At 38.6% G+C, this 16006-nt stretch overlaps 1 pseudogene; it reads right to left on the reverse strand.

Annotated features, from left to right (window-relative positions):
- Positions 1-8159: 8159 nt before the first annotated feature.
- On the reverse strand, positions 8160-8278 carry LOC120363877 (5S ribosomal RNA; annotated as a pseudogene).
- Between the last annotated feature and the right edge of the window lie 7728 nt (positions 8279-16006).

Raw genomic sequence — 16006 nt, forward strand, 5'->3', positions numbered from 1 at the left:
GGGAGCTACAGTTCAAGATGAGATTTGGGTGGGGACACAGCCAAACCATTTTGGAGTTCATGTCTTAGGTTGGAATACAGAGAAGCAAACGAAAATAACCACAATAATGTTATATGTTATAATAAGTTGTAATGTTTTGTGTTATATAAAATACAAAGGTACAGGGTGGTTGATTATTTCTGGCTTAGAATAGGTAGTTGAGGCAAGCAAAATGAAAAGGGGAATTTCAGACAGAGGGAAATGTAGACAAGAAGGATTGAGGCTGGAATGGGCACAGGATGTTCAGGAAAACAACAATGAGTGATGGGGTGTGTGGGGGAGTGATGGATGGAGGCACATCTGGAGAGGTGGATTCATGTGAGTTGTAAAGGGTATTTGTTTACTGTGCTAAGACGTTCAGGTACTATCTGGAGTGGGTTGTGAGAAGCCATCAGGAGTTTTAAGTGGGTTTCAATGAGTGCACAGAAATGAGGCTAGAATGTTCACAGGATGTTCAGGTAAATAATAGTGAGTGATGGGAGGGTGGGGGAGAATAGACAAAGGCATATTTGGAAAGGCAGGCTCAGGCAAGGTTGTAAAGGGGCTTTGTTTACTGTGCCAAGATGTGCGAGTACTATCTGGAGGGGATGGTGAGAAGCCATCAAGAGTTTCACGTGGGTAGGTGTCATGGTAAGATGTGTGTTTTAGAAAGACACTCATGCAATGTGGGAGGCTAATGGAAGAAGAGTGATCCAGGAAATGGGCTGTTGAGCACCTTCAGGACTGATTCAAGCAGTGGAGGTGGAAAAGAGGAGATGGATGTGAGAGACTGTACAATAGATCTCCGTGGCCTCACTCTTCAGAGATGATGACAACACAATGGGAGATAGACAGAAGAGCAGCATGCCAGAGTGTGCACAATTGTCCACGGTGTCCTCAAACTCAGTTTGCTACTTGTTTCTTATGCACAGCACCCTAAGACACTGCAGGTTGTGAATTTTATTCTATTTGCCCATGATTTGTAATTACTCATTATTTTAGACGAGATCAGAATTTGTGATGAAAAAGATAGTTGAGTAAAATTTGACTTGGCCCCATCTATTTTTAAAAAAGGAAGATTTCCTAAGAAGTTTTTCTTTTTTAAAACTCTTTTTTATTGAGATAAGATCTCACTCGGTTGCCCCAACTGGAGTGCAGCTGTCCCATCGTAGCTCACTGCAGCCTCAAACCCCTGGATTCAAGTAATCGTCCCACCTCAGTCTCCATGGCCAGCTAGTTATTTTATTTTTTATTTTTTTGTGGTAGAGACAGGGTCTGTCTGTGTTGCCCAAGCTGGTCTCTATCTCCTGGACTTCAGCAATCCTCCTGCCTTGGCCTTCCAAAATGCTGGGATTATAGGTGTGAGTCACCATGTTCAGCTAAAGATTTCTTCTAAAGATAGCAGTTTGGGGCCTTTAAAAAGCATGAAAGGCCACAGAAATGTAGCATGTGCCAAGTTCCCCATCCATGCAGGAGCGATACCACTGTCCTCTCCTCTCCTGCTCTTCACCCAGGTTTCTCTTCTGTGGTTGCCAAAGAAGCCAGTGGGGCTAATATTAGACATATTAGAAAAACTATGGGTTTGGGAGTGAGGAAAAAGGAAAGATATTCTCCCTAAGAATATAAGGAGAGGTAGAAGGAACCACAGCTTCGAAATCCCCTGCCAATTTTAATTTTGTTCTTAGGGACATTCTAGCACAATGGAAAGAGAGAGGGATTTGCTACTAAGAAAGTAAAAGACAAGAGTTCTAACATTTTTTAGGGTTTTGTTGTTGTTAGAATGAGGAAAATAAAGCTAAGTAACTTACCCAATGTTACAGAACTAGTAAACAATCTACTACTGTTGATTGAGGCTTGAACCAACCACATGGCTTCCTAAAGAATGGAAGATTTCGGGGCAGGCATGGGGATTAACATCTGTAATCCCAACACTTTGGGAGGCTGAGGTGGGTGGATTGCTTGAACTCAGTAGTTCAAGATTAGCCTGGGCAACATAATGAGACCCCGTCTCTACCAAAAATACAAAAAATTAGCCAGCCATAATGGCATGCACTGTAGTCCCAGCTACATAGGAGGCTGAGGTGAGAGGATCACCTGAGCCCAGGAGGTGAAGGTTGCAGTGAGCTGAAATTGTGCCACTGCACTCCAGCCTGGGCAACAGAGCAAGACCCCATCTAAAAAAAAGAAAAAATGGAAGTTTTGTTGTTGTTGCTTTTTTGTTTATGTTTTGAGATGGAGTTTCACTCTTGTTGCCCAGGCTAGAGTGCAACGGCATGATCTTGGCTCACCACCACCTCTGCCTCCTAGGTTCAAGTGAGTCTCCTGCCTTAGCCTCCTGAGTAGCTGGGATTACAGGCATGCATCACCATGCCTGGCTAATTTTGTATTTTTAGTAGAGTTGGGATTTCTCCATGTTGGTTAGGCTGGTCTCAAACTCCCGACCTAGCCTGCTTCAGCCTCCCAAAGTGAAGAATGGAAGATATTTAAGAAAGAGAATGGTACTTCTGTGGTACTTATGAGAACAAAGAAGACAACATCAGAGCTTAAGAAAATGCCAAACTGTACACTAACTAATATTTGGGGATCTAAAATGTAAAGCAAACTTAGAAAGATGAAGATCATACAGATTAAATATTTCATGAATGACTAAAATTAAGCACACACCCTCCCAATCCCTGGTTTTCTTTACTCTGTACTCTTATAAATTTATTTTTAAAAATTTTAGCTTACAGATGTACAAGATTATCACTTGCTATTTTTGTCTTTTTAGTGGTTATTTAACTTGAAAGCCCAAACTATAAATTATGTTTAATGCAAAGACATATTGAATAGCTGGTTCCAAATAACTCCAGAATAGAGATCTGACCAATAATACAGTCACATAGAAACAGCAAAAATATGGCCTGCTTGTTGACCTTAATTTCAGTTGGAATTATTAGGGATTTAACAAAAGATGAATAACTTATCCCCATCATCATTATCATCCACATTACCACTAATATTGATCAAGCATATCAAGTGTCCTAGGAACTGTATATTATATAATTTAATCATCATTATCACCCTATGAAAAGGTGTATTGCAATCTCTTGTCACAGACGCATTAACCATGGCTTAAGGACTGTAGCAGAGGCTTTTGGGGTACCATGCTACATGCTCTGCTATACCTGATATCAGTCTATTTTGGCTATACAGTTCCATGCATGTTGCCTAGGCCCCACATCAATTCATTAGCATTTTACTAATGGGGGCTTCCCTATAATGGTTAATATGGCATTGAGATAATGCATGCTATGGCAACATTCCAGCACACTTTATTCTTTCCATAGGATGGGTTTCAGAGCCAAAGTCACTTCCATGGAGTTAGCTAATTGGTTAAGGACATCAACATTGCTCTGCTTTGCTGCCTCGGGAAGCTTTGAAGCCTCAGGAAGCTTCTCAACCATTTGACAGTCTGGAAGTGTAGGGGAGCTAATTACCAGAGGGACCTCTCAGCCAGTGAGGGCAAGAATCAGGGCTGAGACGGCTTCTGAGATGTAATCTAAGCGTAGTTCCTTAGAAGGTCCCCACACATTGAGTCTCAGTTGCCCCCAGTTGTAACCAGATAATTTGCATACTCTCTATTGGCTTCTCTTTCTGCCAAGTCTCACTTTTCTCAATTCTGCTTCCCAGGATCACCTTTGAAGTAAACCATTTTTACTCAAGTTATCAGGAGAACCCAAAATAAGGCAGGTATATTAAGTAGCTTGCCCAAAGACATTCAGCAATTGGCAGAGCCAGAATTTGACCCTAGAAAGTCTGTTTTCAACACCTCTGGTCTTAGGCACTGTCCTGAGGAACTTGGGCTCTAATGCAAACAATAGACACTTTGTTATATAAACTCCAGAGAGTCACATGAAGAGTAATTTACTTAGAGTACTAAGTCTAGTGATGAGTAAGTGTGATCTTCATGCCTACATCTGGGACATTAGTAAGAATCCATTCAAGGTGGGAGGTAATATACAACTGGAGTAGTTATCAGGTTTGGAGGTAAATTTTAGACAGTCTTTGCAGACCTGTGTTCTGGTTCTGACTCTACTACCAAAAACACTTTGTGATTTGGGCCATGTTTTTGAACTCCTCTCCTCATCTGTAAGATGAAGACACTTCTCACCCAGCCTGCTGCCCAGGACTACCGAGAAGCCCAAGGGAGATACTGTGCCTGAGATTTCTCTGACTCTCATAAAGCACCTGGTTATTATAAATTACTATTATTAACACTCTGATTCATCACCCTTATCAATTTGTATGATTATTTCTGCATATGTTATGCAACAGGCACCATGAACAAACTTTTCAAGGGATATGGGAAATAGTGTAACATATGACCTTGCTGTAACATTAGTTATGAGAGTGAAATTGAATATAGAATATATCTGATTTTGAGCCTCTCTAAGAAATAGCACTTTATTAATGAGAGCTTCCATATAATTGGTTTTTTTTTTTTTTTTGAGACAGAGTTTCGCTCTTGTTACCCAGGCTGGAGTGCAATGGCACGATCTCGGCTCACCGCAACCTCCGCCTCCTGGGTTCAGGCAATTCTCCTGCCTCAGCCTCCTGAGTAGCTGGGATTATAGGCATGTGCCACCATGCTCAGCTAATTTTTTGTATTTTTAGTAGAGATGGGGTTTCACCATGTTGACCAGGATGGTCTCGATCTCTTGACCTCGTGATCCACCCGCCTCGGCCTCCCAAAGTGCTGGGATTACAAGCTTGAGCCACCGCACCCGGCCTCATATAATTGTTAATATGGCACTGAGATAATGCATGCCATGGATTCCAGGGCCAAAGTCACTTTTTTGGAGTTAGCTAATTGGTTAAGGAAATAAGTTAACTCTTCCAGACCATTATACTTAGTACCAATTAGTGTTAATGGATACTAATAAAGGATGGGCTGAAACCAACCTAAGGACAATTAACAAGGTAAATGTAAAATCATAAACCTAGGGACAAGGAATTTTAGAAAAGGAACACTGGTCATTATCTCAAGGTTTGGGAGAGCCCAAAAAATATTACTCTGTGCTGAAGCAATTGAGAAATAAGATAACGAAGAAAGACAGTTGGGATCAAAACCATCACATTATTACTGATTAAGCTGATAATAAAGAAACTGGTTTAAGCATACAGGGAAGTGGCCCTCCCAATCGGGAAGCCTATTAGACTACTGCAGACCTCCCAACTGGAAAAAATGCTTGCAAACTTAGAGAATGGGGATAACAGGCCAGAATATATGCTTTTGGTGGCCTGTTTATTCCTGAAGGAAGAGGAGAGTGGGTAGGTGGGTAGCAACTTGGTGACTCTGCCAGGGCTGAAACCCAGTACTGTTCTCTTGATTTATGTTTTGTTGTTGTTGTTGTTGTTGTTGTTGTTTTTAAGGTGCAAAGAGACCTCCTGATTTATTAGCATTGCATCTGAAAAAAGTTTGAGGTGGGGATTGTTTCGTTGACTACCAACTTAACATGAAACAGTCTGATGGGTGTGACTCTAGTATAGCAGCATTTCTGGTGTCTCTAAAACGGAGATGAGGATTGTACTCAACTCCAGGAGCCACATTTTATTAGGAGGATTGAAAATATAAAAAGTACAGAAGGATACCATGAGGATAGTAAGAAGCTGAAACAGAACTGGAGTTTAAAAAGCCAAGAAAAGAGGAAGGACACTTGTTTCTGCAGAGCTCCGGAAGAAAGAAGGCAGAAACCAAAACCAGTGGCAGAAAGCTGAATGAAGGCAGTAACAAGTCAATAGACGGAAGAACTTTCTAATTTTAAAAACTGCTTGCAACACACACACACACACACACACGGACACTTAAGCAGTGAGTGGGATGCAAATTTGATCATGTTTTCTCCATTTGATCCTGTTTCCCCTTGTCTAAAACTACTGAATAGCTCCCCAGTACTCTTAGGATAAAGACCAAGGTCCTTAACAGAGTTTACAAGGCCCTTTGGGGACTGGCCCGTCCTTGGTGTGCAGCCCCACCCTGAACCTGGACCCTCTGGTTCACCGAGGGCAACCATACTGACCTCCCTGCAGCTCCTTGTGCACAGCCGCCTCCTCCTCACCTGTTGAAAGTGTCAGTCCTTCTTCCTGGGTAGTCTTCCTTCATTTCTACATCAAGCCAGCTCGTATTCATTCTTCAGCTCTCAGTTTACCCATCCTCTGGGAGAGCTTCCTGACCAACAGCTCATTTTGCCTCCATGTGCTCTGTGCACTGTCCTTCTTAAGCATTTATCAGAGTAGTGCCTTTACTTTTGTTTCGTTTTGTTTGTTTTTATTATGGTAAAATATACATAACATAAAATTTGCCATTTTAGCCACTTTTAAGCGTATAGCTTCATGGCATTGAAGACATCCACATTGTTGTACAGCCATACCATTATTCATCTCCAGAACCTCTTCGTCATCCCTTACTGACACTCTATACCCCTTAAACAGTAACTCCTCATTCCCTCCTGCCCTCAGCCCCTGCAACTGCTCTTTCACTTTCTATTATGAATGTGACTATTCTGGGTGCTACTTTTTTCATTTGACTCTTTCATTAATGTTTCTCTCCCCTACTAATCTATGAATTCCATGGGAACAGGGAATGTGTTTTTGCTCACAATATCCCAGAGTCTACCGCAGTGCCTGGCATACAGATCTCCTGAAGGAAGGAGTGGAGAAAAGGAGGCAAGGAAAGAGGAAGGAAAGAGTTTCCTGGAACTGAAAAATCTTAAGCAGAAAATATTAAGGATCATCTTAGAGGAACACGGTTGAAAATATTTCTGCACTGATGGGCTAGATTGAACTACGTGAAGTTATTCAGCAAGTATTTACTAAGCGCATACTGTGTTCTAGGTGCGAGGTACAAGGGATACTGCACTGAACCAATCTGTGCACTGGTGTACACACCTTACAAGGTACACCTTACAAGGTACATTTCAATTCTAAGAATTGATTAAATGGAGCAAATCCACTTAATACCGTGCGACAGAAAAAATAAGAATGTACAGCATTCTGGACCAGGTTTTCATCCCAAATTGCAGTGATGTCTAACTTCATTAACTACATATTCTTGACCTTGAATATTGGAATTCCTTTTTATGGTAAGCCACAGCTATGATTTACAAAGGATGGGAGAAGGAGAATTAAGTTCATGTCTTGTGGAAAACAACTGTGAGAACTAAAATAAAGAACCATTCCAGTGATTCAGACCTTTTTAGTAACCAGTAATTATGCAATTAAATAAAGCTCATCTGAGTTTGTTTCCACCGAGTGCTTCCAAAGAGTTCGAATATGTGAGAAGAGAGAGAAGAAAAATTCTAATTCTCTTTTCCTGGGATGTTGTCAGCAGTAAAAGGCTCCATTTAGAAGCAATTGCTTTAAAAACGTTTAACTTTGGTGTTCTAAAACTGTGTACTCGTGACAAAAGAATGAAATCAGACTTGCAGCTCTTTCTGTTGGGAGAGACAGAGGCAGAATGGATCATGAAGGAATGGAAGGATTGTGAAGGAAAAGGCCAGAGCTGATTCTGAGCTTAAAGAGCACAACATGAACCACTTGTTGATATTTAATTTCTCTGTGCAATTTGTTATTTTATTATTTTCTTGCTGGCCTATTCAGAGTCGCTGGTGAGACTCATCCATTGTTATTAAATACATTCCCACCATCGCTGACCTTGGAGCATGCTGCCTAGCGATAGCTATGTGAGAAACAGCTTACAGGCGAATTAGTGCCACGGTGCGTGGCGTCTGTCCTTGGGACATTCGGTTTGGGATCCACGTTTGCAGTCACTGCTGTCTCTGTCCCCATTGCTTTACCACCTGCAGCCTATGCCCTTGTCCTCTTCTTGTATATCAGCAAGAGTTTTGTGCGTGGGAAGAGTATTGTTGTATCTTAAGATAAGGAATATCAGATCAGACTAGTCCACAAGATGCAGAAAAGGTAAAAACATGGAAAGAGACTGAAGACACGATTGGAAGGTAAGATAATGGAGTGAGATTTTGGAGGAGGTGAGAGTGGTGAACCAAATGCTCATTCATCTGAAAAGTAATTTTAAGACTGAGTTCCAGAGGGCTGCTAAAAATGCTCAGGATTCTATTATTTTATTTTATTTTATTTTAAGCCTATAGCACCTGGTATTCCCAGGAGGTCTCCCATCCAAGTACTAACCAGGCCTGACCCTGCTTAGCTTCCAAGATCAGACAAGATCAGGCACGTTCAGGGTGGTATACCTGAACATGTTCAGGCTTCTCTAACTTGGCAACTGTTGAAATGTGCAACTCCTCTATGTTTGTTTCTTTTCATCAAAGTAATTTAGTAAAATAACAATAATTCAAGAGAAATTTACCATTCATCTTTTAAAATAGAGCTATTCAGAATGCAAATCTAAACTACACTTGCTTCAGTGCTTTGAAAATGATTGGGTTCTCATTAATTTTGACCTGAGTTGATTAGTATATTTAAGAGCCATATTATATAAATGTAGTTTTGTAAATTCCTATGTAATAGAATAAGCATGACAAAAAATTTATTAACAATTTAGGTATATCCAAATGGTTAAATATCTAAATATAGTTTGTATCAAGGTAACCATCTGGATATACCTGAACACTAAAAAAAAAAAAAAATTGTAGAAAAGTAGCTTTCAAATTAATGGTGAAGGTATAGGATGCCAACTTCTGTGGCTGTCAGACTTTTAAGATTCACTGTCTCATTCTATTGTTTTTCAAACCAATTACATGACCTAACTGAGGAAATGTGACATTAACTAGGCATTTGAGCGTGGCTAATTTGGTATGTGTGTCTTTGTACTTGGAAAAAACCCTTTGTATTATGAGAAGCTTCTAACATGCACAAATAAGAGAATAGTATATACTATCACATTCCCATTGCCCACCTTCAACAATCTTGTTTCAGCTACAGCTCTACCCATCATTCCCCCTGCAAATTATCTTGAAGCAATGCACAAATATCATTTTCTTTCATCTGTGTCTATGGATTACAATGTTAACTATTATTACCAGTGCTTACTTCCTAGAATTGACTTATCTGGAGTTTGCTCTACCACCATTTCTAAATTCAATTGTAACTTTTACCTTTAGTAACTGATTGTGACAAAGATGCAGTTATGCACTATAGGTGACTAGGTAGCCTCCCAGGGATCAAAAGTTCTTCATATTCATTCTCTGTGTCCATTCTTTATCTTCCCAAACCACTTGTTTCCTAAGCCAAGGTTATTCTAGCAAATCCCACCTCTCTGACACCAACTGAAACGGGAAAAACAGTTGTTGTTGTTTTTATTTTTTTCCATTATATTCTCACTCTACACTCACCACACTTCACTTCTGGCCACCAATTGTGTAGGGATCTTTTTCACACGAAGCAGCTCCCTAGTTCGCTGCAGACACTGACTGGGCATTCTAGAGCTTAACCCAATTTTAACACTACCTACCTGCAAATGGCTTCAGAGCCCACAAGTTAAGGGCTCAGTCCCACAAATAAAGATGGAACCCACTTCGGATGTGCCAATCGCAGCTTGTCACCTGCCTTTCCGACTGACCAGAATCAGAGGTTCATATGACCTCCTGCTGAGTTCAGTCATTTGCAAGCAGCTTATAGAACTCAGGAAAACAGTTTAGGAGTCAAATTTTGAACTAGAAGCAGTATATAAAACTAGATTATCAGATTATTACAAAGGATATATTGAAAGATAGAAATGAACAGCCAGATGAAGAGATACACAAGGAGAGGTCCAGAAGGGTCCCAAGCACAGGACCTCCCGTCCCTATGAAGCTTCTGAGTGTGCTGCCCTCACGGCACATGGATGTGTTCTTATTCACCACCCAGAAGCTCTCTGAACTTCATTCCTTTGGGTTTTTATGAAAAATTTATTGCAACATGATTGATTAAATTATTAGCCATTGGTGATCAACTCAACCTTGAGCTCCTCTCTCCCTGAAGATGAGCACTGGGGCTGGAAATTCCAACCATCTAATCACGTGGTTGGTTCTCTTGGCAACCAGACCCCATCCTGTGGTTATCTGGAGGCTCTCCAAAAATCACCTCATTAACATAAATTCATGTATGGTTGAAAGGGGCTTGTTAGGAATAATACAAGGTGCTTCTTTCACTTTTATCACTCTGGAGGTGTTTCAGGAACCAAGGGCAAAAAATCGAAAATTATAACAATGAGATACTACCATAGCTCCAATAGCTTAGGAAATTTCAAGGGTTTTAGGGTCTGTGAACCAAGAACTGTGGATGAAAACTAAAACATATACTTCTTATATCACATATCACACAACCCTACACAATAAATATTATCTTCGCATTTCAGATGGGGAAACAAATATAAAGAGAGGGAGGGACTTCCCCAGAGAGAAATATAAATTAAATTGAAATGAAGTCAATTTAAATCATTTTGTGAATGTAAAATAGAGGAGAAGCATAAATGACATTTGATATTTTAATTAAATTCAGAATTTAGGTCTGAGAATGAAAGATTAAAGATTTCTATCTGAATTAAATCTTAAGACTTATTTGGTGGACATAGTTGATCAAAACTATTATTGATTTTTTTGGATACATTTGCATTTCCATTGTAATTACACTTTAATTAGAAAGAGCCTTTGCAGTACTTGGGAGCTAGAGGCTAAAGATTTCCAAGCATCAAGCCAGGACTACCAGAGCTGCTAGTTTAACAGAATGTTACACTGCATTGCACAAGACATCTTTCTTCACCAGAATTTTTTCTAGTAGGTATTTATATGAGTAGTCACTCATTTTATTGAGGTTTGGTTTCTTATGTGACTCTGATTTTTAAGAGGGAAGGTAAAAAGAGAATGCAAAGCAAGCAAAGTTGGGATAAGCATTTCTTAACTTGTCACTTACTTAAGAATAAATATGTCATAAAATCATTTATATTACAAAGAAGCTGGACCAGCACCAAGCAGGGAAGGTACATGACGAGCCTGGAATATTCTGTGCAGGAAAATAAGGCAAAACCCACCCAAATCATTGGAGCACATCAAAAGATTTGGCAACTGTACTTTGGTGAGGTAAGACAATTTTCTTGTCCTGAGTAAATTCACTCTGAAATATTTGGGGGCATTAGTATTAAGGTGTATGATGGTTAATTTTATGTGTCAACTTGGAAGTGATTTTGGATGAGTCCATTTAAATGGATGGACTTTGAGTAAGCAGATTGCTTACAATGTGGGTGGGCCTCATGCAATCAGTTGAAAGTCTGAATGGAACAAAAAGACTAGCATCCCTAAGTGAAAGGAGATTATCCAGCAGATGGCTTCAGAGTGGAATTGCACCATTGGCTCTCCTGGACCTCAAGCCTGCTGACCCATGCCAAAGGTTTGGACTTACCAGTCTCCATAATCATGTGAGGATCAAAATGGGATTTTGATCTTGACTTCTTTTTTAGATTGTTCACTGTTAACATATAGAAATTTCATTAATTTTTGTATTTCATATTCTGCAACTTTACTGAATTTGTTTATCAGTTCTGATAGTTTTTTGGTGGAGATTTTAGGTTTTTTCAAATACAAGATCATATCATCTGCAAACAAGGATAAATTGACTTTTTCCTTTCCAATTTGGATGCCTATTCCTTCTTTCTCTCGTCTGATTGCTCTAGCTAGGACTTCCAGTGCTATGTTGAATAAAAGTGGTGAAAGTGGGCATCCTTGTCATGTTCCAGATCTTAGAGGAAAGGCTTTCAAAATTTTCATTCAGTATGATACTAGCAGTGGGTCTGTCAAATATGGCCTTTATTATGCTGAAGTATCAAATGGTTTTTTAGCATCAGTTGGAATTATCATATGGTTTTTGTCTTCATGTTGATCATATGTGTCACACGGATTGATTTTTGTATGTTAAATCAACCTTGCATCCCTGGGATAAATCCTACTTGGTCATGATGAATCATCTTTTAAATATATTGTTGAATTCAGCTTGCTACTATTTTGTTCAGGATTTTTGCATCAATATTCATCAAGGATATTGGTCTGCAGTTTTGTTTTTTTTAATGTGTGGTGTGTTTTTGTTTTCGTTTTTGTTTTTGTTTTTGTTTTTGTTTTTTTTGGTCTGTTTTGGAATCTGTAATACTGGCCTCATAGAATGAAGTTGAACATAGTCTGTCTTCCTCTATCATTCACAATAGTTTGAGTAGAATTCTTATTTGGTAGAATTCAGCAGTGAAGTCATATGGGTTTTTCTTGGCTGGGAGACACTTTATTACGGCTTTGATCTCATTACTTGTTACTGGTCTGTTCAGGTTTTAGATTTCTTCACGGTTCAATATTGGCAGGTTGTATGTGTCTAGGTATTTATCCATTTTATCTAGGTTTTTCAATTTATTGCTGTATAGTTGCTCATGGTGACCTCTAATGATCCTGGGGATTTCTGAGGTATTGGTTGTAACCTTTATTTTTTTCATTTCTGGTTTTATTCATTTGGGTCTTCTCTCTTTTTTTCATAGTTAGTCCTGGCTAAAGGTTTGTCAATTCTTTTTATCTTCTCAAAGAACCAACTTGCATTTAATTGATCTTTTGTATTATTTTCTTCATTTTAATTTTATTTATTTTTACCCTGAACTTTTTTATTTCTTTCTTTCTACTAATTTTGGGTTTGCTTTGTTTTCCTAGTTCTTCAAGATACATCATTAGGTTATTTATTTGAAGTTTTTCTAATAAACTTGTCTTTGTTTTTGTTTAATATAAACTTTCCTTTTAGTACTATGAACTTTCCTTTTAGTACGACTTTTGCTGTATCTCACAAGTTTTAGTATGTTTTGTTTCCATTATTATTTGTTTCAAGAAACTTTTTAATTTATTTCTTAATTTCTTCATTGAATCACTGGTAATTTGGGAGCATATTGCTTAATTTCCATGTGTTTGTATAGTTTCCAAAGTTGTTCTTGTTATTTTTCATTTTATTCCATTGTGGTCAGAGAAGATACTTGATATAATTTCAGTTTTTTGAATGTTGTAAGGCTTGTTTTGTGGACTAACATATGTTCTATCCTTGAGAATGACCCATGTGCTGAAAAAAGAATATGCATTCTGCAGCTGTTGGATGAACTGTTCTGTAATTATCTATTAGGTTCATTTGGTCTCTAGTGCAGATTAAGTCCAGTGTTTCTTTGTCAACTTTCTGTCTGAATGATCTGTCCAATGCTGAAAGTGGGATGTTGAAGTCTCCAGCTATCATTGGATTGGGGTCTGTCTGTCTCAGCTCTAATAATATTTGCTTTATATACCTGGGTGCTCCACGCCTGGTGCATATATATTTACAACTGTTGTATCCTCTTGCTGAATTGATCCGTTTATCACTATTTAATGAACATCTTTGTCTCTTTCTAGTTTTTGTCTTGAAATCTATTTTGTGTTATATAAGTATAGCTACTCCTGTTCTTTTTTTGTTTCCATTGTTGTGGAATATTTTTTTCTATCCCTTTATTTTTCAGTCTATGTGTGTTTTTATAGGTGAAGTGTGTTTCTTGTATGCAACAGATCACGGGGTCTTGTTTTTTTATCCATTCAGTCACTCTATGTCTTTTGATTGTACAGTTTAGCCCATCTGCACTTGTTATTATTAATAAGTAGGGACTTACTCCTGTCCTTTTGTTATTTGTTTTCTGGTTGTTTTGTGGTCTTCTCTTCCTTGTTTCCTTCCTTACTGCCTTCCTTTTTTTCCCTGGTGGAATTTTTTTTTTTTTTTTTTTTTTTTTTTTTTTTTTTTTTTTTTTGAGATGGAGTTTTGCTTTTGTTGCCCTGGCTGGAGTACAGTGACAGGATCTCAGCTCACTGCAACCTCCACCTCCTGGGTTCAAGTGATTCATCTGCCTCAGCCTCCCAAGTAGCTGGGATTACAGGCACGCACCACCACACCTGGTTTAGTATTTGTAGTAGAGATGGGATTTTACCATGTTGGTCAGGTTGGTCTCAAACTCCCGACCTCAGGTAATCCACCCGCCTTGGCCTCCCACAGTGCTGACATTAAATGCATAAGCCACCATGCCCAGCCTCCTGGTGGAATGTTTTGATTTCTTGCTTTTCACTGTTTATGTATCTATTGTATGTTTTTTAATTTGGGGTTACCATGAAGCTTCCAAATAATATAACATTATTTTAAGCTGATAACACTGACTGCATAAACAAGCAAACTAATAAACAAGCAAAGAGAAGACTAATAAAAACTCTACACTTTAACCTCATCCCCATGCTTTTCAATTTTTTGTTGTTTCTCTTCATCTTATTGTACCATTTATGTCTTGAAAAGTTGTTTGTAGTTATTATTTTTTATCAATTCATCTTTCAGTCTTTCTACTCAATATATGAGTAGTTTACACACCACAATTGCAGTGTTATAAGATTCTGTGTACTTACTATTACCAGTGAGTTTTGTACATTCAGGTGATTTCTTATTGCTCATTAATGTCCTTTTCTTTCACACTGAGGAACTCTCTTTGGAATTTATTTGTAGAAAAGACCTGGTGTCGATGAAGTCCTTCAGCTTTTGTCTGGTAAAGTCTTTATTTCTCCTTCATGTTTGAAGAATATTTTCACTGGATATACTATTCTAGGATAAAATTTTTTTTTTCCTTCAGCACTTTAAATACGTCATGCTACTTCCTCCTGGCCTGTAAGGTTTCCATCAAAAAGTCTGCTGCCAAACATATTGGAGCTCCATTGTATGTTATTTGTTTCCTTTTTCTTGCTGCTTTTAGAATCCTTTCTTTATCCTTGACCTTTGATAATTTGATTATTGAATGTCTAGAGGTGGTCTTCTTTGGGTTAAAAATCTGTTTGGAGTTCTATAACTCTCCGATACTTGAATATTGATATCTTTTTCCAGGTTTGGAAAGTTCTCTGCTATTATCCCTTTGAATAAACTTTATATCTTCATCTCTCTCTCCACTTCCTCTTTAAGGCCAATAACTTCTAAATATGCCCTATTGAGGCTATTTTTTTTCTATATCTTGTATGCCTGCTTTATTGTTTTTTATTCTTTTGTCTCCTTTCACTGTGTATTTTCAAATGGTCTGTCTTCAAACTTACCAATTCATTCTTCTGCTTGCAATTCTGCTGTTATGAGATTCTGATGCATTCTTCAGTATGTCAATTGCATTTTTCAGCTCTAGAATTTCTACTTGATTCTTTTTTTTTTCTTTCTTTTGAAATGGAATTTCGCTCTGTTGCCCCAGACTTTAATACAGTGGTACAAACTCAGCTCACTGCAACCTTCCAGGTTCAAGTGATTCTCCTGCCTCAGCCTCCTGAGTAGCTGGGATTATAGGCATGCACCACCACACCCAGCTAATTTTTAGTAGAGATGGGGTTTCATCATATTGGTCAGGCTGATCTTGAATTCCTGACCTCATGATCCACCCATCTCAGCCTCCCAAAGTGCTGGGGATTCTTTTTAATTATTCCAATTTCTTTGTTAAATTTATCTAATGTGATTCTGAATTCCCTATGTTATCTTAAGTTTCTCTGAGTTTCCTCAAAACAACTATTTTGAATCATTTGTTGAAAGGTCACATATCTCTGTCTCTGCAGGATTGGTCACTGGTGTCTTATTTAGTTCCTTTGGTGAAGTCATGTTTTCCTGGATGGTCTTGATGCTTATGGATGTTTGTCGGTATCTGGGCATTGAAGAGCCAGGTATTTATTGTAGTCTTCATAGTGTAGAATTGTTTGTACCCATCTTTCTTGGGAAGACTTTTCAGGTATTCAAAAGGACTTGGGAGTTGTGATCTAAGTTTTGGTCACTGTAGCTGTATTTGTATTAGAAGACACCCTAAGCCTGGTAATGGTGTGGCTCTTGCAGACTCAGAGAGGTACTGCCTTGGTGGACTTGGATAATACCCTGAAGAATTCTCTGGATTATCAGGGAGAGACTCTTACTCTTTTCTCTTACTTTTTCCCAAACAAATGGTGTCTCTCTCTGTGCT

This window comes from Saimiri boliviensis, chromosome 3, assembly GCF_048565385.1.
Source record: "Saimiri boliviensis isolate mSaiBol1 chromosome 3, mSaiBol1.pri, whole genome shotgun sequence".
NCBI classification, from domain to species: Eukaryota; Metazoa; Chordata; class Mammalia; order Primates; family Cebidae; genus Saimiri; species Saimiri boliviensis.